The sequence below is a fragment of the Zingiber officinale genome, chromosome 7A (assembly GCF_018446385.1).
Source record: "Zingiber officinale cultivar Zhangliang chromosome 7A, Zo_v1.1, whole genome shotgun sequence".
Lineage (NCBI taxonomy): Eukaryota > Viridiplantae > Streptophyta > Magnoliopsida > Zingiberales > Zingiberaceae > Zingiber > Zingiber officinale.
The window spans coordinates 54,177,237-54,180,764 of NC_055998.1; positions in this window are offsets into that span (position 1 = coordinate 54,177,237).

Genomic DNA, 3,528 nt, shown 5'->3' on the forward strand with positions numbered 1-3,528 from the left:
AACTAAATGATGCTCCCACTGAATTTTATAATTCATGTGGGTCAAGATCCACATCATACTACGCGTTGAGTTAGCTTTGGTTAAATCGCCCAAGACTTAGTATGATTGGTAGGTAACTAATTACCAATTACATCTCTATACAACTCTTGTTTATAGGATCAAGAGCGCATTTATATTAAAACTCGAGTTAGCTTTGGCTAATACGCCCAAGAGTTAATATAAACATGATTTTGTCCTACCTTCCAACCATTGGATAAATGCCTATAGTTAAACTTGATTTAACTAGTTGTACTCAATCTAATTGAGTATCTACTTACCCATGCGTTGATAGGCGGGACCAAGATTGTCCCTCCGTACCCTACCAAGATAATATGTGTTGCTCTGCTTCGGCAGATTCAACAACAACATGTGATCAAGGTAGTGATAGGTATCACGGCATGGTAGGCATTTTAGAGTTGATGCGATTGAGATCTAATCTAATCGATGATGTGTATCATATACGTGATTTAGATCTAATCTAATCGTTAGGGTGCATCTTGTATACTATTTAGATCTAATCTAATCGTTAGGCACTAATTAATTACTAATCTAGCATGCATCACATATACACACACAAGCAATTAATTAAATATTTTTGTTATTAGTCATGGCCCTACTACGATCTTCTCAAACCAATGAGAAGATCGGATGGTCAACCTAAGGTCAACATCTTCTCAAGCTCCTTCCTTTGACCATCTTGTGTTGCTCGCGCCCTCCTCGTAACTCCATCTCGAGTGGACCTTCCACCGCTCCAATTTATACATTACAAGGGTGAAACTTGAGTTACATTCAAGTCTAAACTATTTACAACAGGAACATAAAAATAGGAAAGGCGCGACGCGCAGGTCGCGTATCATATACAACACGCACATCACAGAAAATGGCACGCATGCCATAATATGAATTACAACACAAAATTTCCAATCTAATTGGGTCCTTTGGGCCATGACCATCACAAAATAATACATAATTCAAAATTATGTAATTTATATAAATTTCTATAATTTTTATATAATTTGTTTTACGATTTTATGAGGTAAAATTTTCCGGCGGTCCCGTTTAGCGATTTTCGGGCGCAATCGCGGAACGAAGCCCCTTGCGGGGTTAGGGGCAGTACCCCTACCCGCGATATAACCATCACGAGTGTTCCTAAGCGATCCTACAGCGCCTTAGCCCGCTGTCCCAAAATGATTTGGGGTGAAACCTTGTCGTTTCGGAAATATCTTCTCGGTAGTCGAAGCCTACAAGTGTCTAAACGCTTGTGCTTCGCTTCTACGAGAAAATTACCCATAAAATCTATAAAAATCATAAAAATACAGAAACTTACAGATCTGTATAATTTCATAAAATTCAAAATAAAACTCGTACAAGCTTCGCACATGGCTCTGATACCACTGTTGGGATTTTCGGACCGCAAAACCCACTCTTTGCATTGTGGAAACCCCGACACCCCCACCACCGGATTCGTGCGAAGAATAAAATTTTGTAAAACTTTCACGTACGAGTTTTCAAATCAAGATCTAAACTAGTTCTACAAAGAAGAAGAGTGTTACCCTTGATGCGAAGCCCTTCGCTTAATCCCGTTCGTCCAAAGTTCGCCGGATCTCAAGAGTATCAAAGTAGATACTCCTCTATGTGTATCCACACAAGCAAGAGAGGGAGAAACCAAACAAAAAGTGTACTAGCTCCTTTTGAAAGGTTCGGCCAAGGTGGAGGAGAGGGAGAGAAGATGAGAGCTCGAGGAAAAAGATGATGGAGTTACTCTACACAAAAATGAAACTCTTACCATCCAATAAAGTGGCCGACCACAATTATGTGGTTTGTAACCTCCATGGGATACCAAGAGTCACAACTCTTGGTAACTCCCATGAGGTGGCACTTCACTTAAGTAACCATGATGATGTAGAGCATCATCATTGGTCCACTTAATGCCAACTCACCAATGAGGTGGCAAATCGTCAAGTCAAACTTGACCCTTCATCTTCCTCTCAAGTCAAGTCAAACTTGACCACTTCTCTCCCATGATTGATCAAATCTAACCATTGGTTCAAGTCAATTTTAATTTAATGAATCTCTATTCATTGAATTAAATTGACTCAATGAGTCTAAGTCTAAATTAGACTCATCTAACACATGAACCAAATTGAGTCCAACTCAATTAGCCTAATTTGGATTACTCTTAATCCAATTTGGTTCATCATATGGACCTAATCCTTTAGGTTCATCAAATGAACCTAATCTCCATCTAATTGCCCTCTGTGTGTGACCCTATAGGTTCTTGTAACGTTGGCAATGCTCCAAAACCCATTTAGAAGCATAAGTAATGAGCGGTATCTAGCAATACATCATTACTACCCAAGTTACAAGAATGTTGAGATCCAACATCCCCTTGTGACTACTAATTGTGACTCCTCACAATATATAACATTGTCATTCTATCCTTGACATCTAGATTAATCAATGTGAGGCATAGACTGTGTCATCCTCTAATCAATCTAAATCTTGAACTCCAAGTAGACTCACTCAATCAAATGAGCTCAATATCTCATATTGACTCATTTGGGCATCGTCATGCACTTCGTGGTCTCACTCTATCAAGAATAGCGATGTCACTCCCGTCATATAGGAGGGATAGATCCCATCTACATCACTCACACCCCTACGTATAATTCGTTACATACCCAGTAATCGCCTTTATAGTCCACCCAATTACGGGTGACGTTTGACGAAGCCAAAGTACGTAACTCCTTATGTAGGGATCAATGGTGACTACAGGTCCAAGGACTAATAGTCATACTAATAGCCACATGAGAAAGTATATGACACTCATATAATGATCCATGATACTTTCTCATGGCGGGTCATTCAGTATACATTCTCCAATGCATACCCATGTGTCAACTTGATATCTCCATATCCATGACTTGTGAGATTAAGTCATCGAGTTGACCTACATGCTAGTCTTGTCGTATTAACATTGTCCCTGAATGTTAATACTTGACTAGGAATGATTTAGAGTAGTGTTCCCCATATCATCTCACTATCGATTCAACCAATCGATTGATATAGGTAAGAACCTTCTACTCAAAGACGCTATTATACTTAGTTATTTGGCACCAATACAAGTAAGTATAATAATCAAAATAAATGCCTTTATAAATATAAGAATATGATACAATGAGTCCATACAACAATCATCAAATGATTGGCTCTAGGGCTCTAACTAACACTTGGGGCCCTTGAGTGGCACCTAATTGAGATTTCCTTCCAAGGAGTTAAAATCATCCTTTTATAGGCAAAGGGCGAGTGCTCTGACACGGGTCGTGCCTCCAAGCATGAGTGCTTGAGTTAGGTTTGACGACTGTTGAGGAGCATTCATGCTGGTGGGCAAGGGTGCCCGTGGCCGATTCGATGGATGGATCATGGCCTCTGCCAATTGGCACGAGCATTGGGAATGGTTTTTGCTGATTAGAGCATGGCTCATGCCGA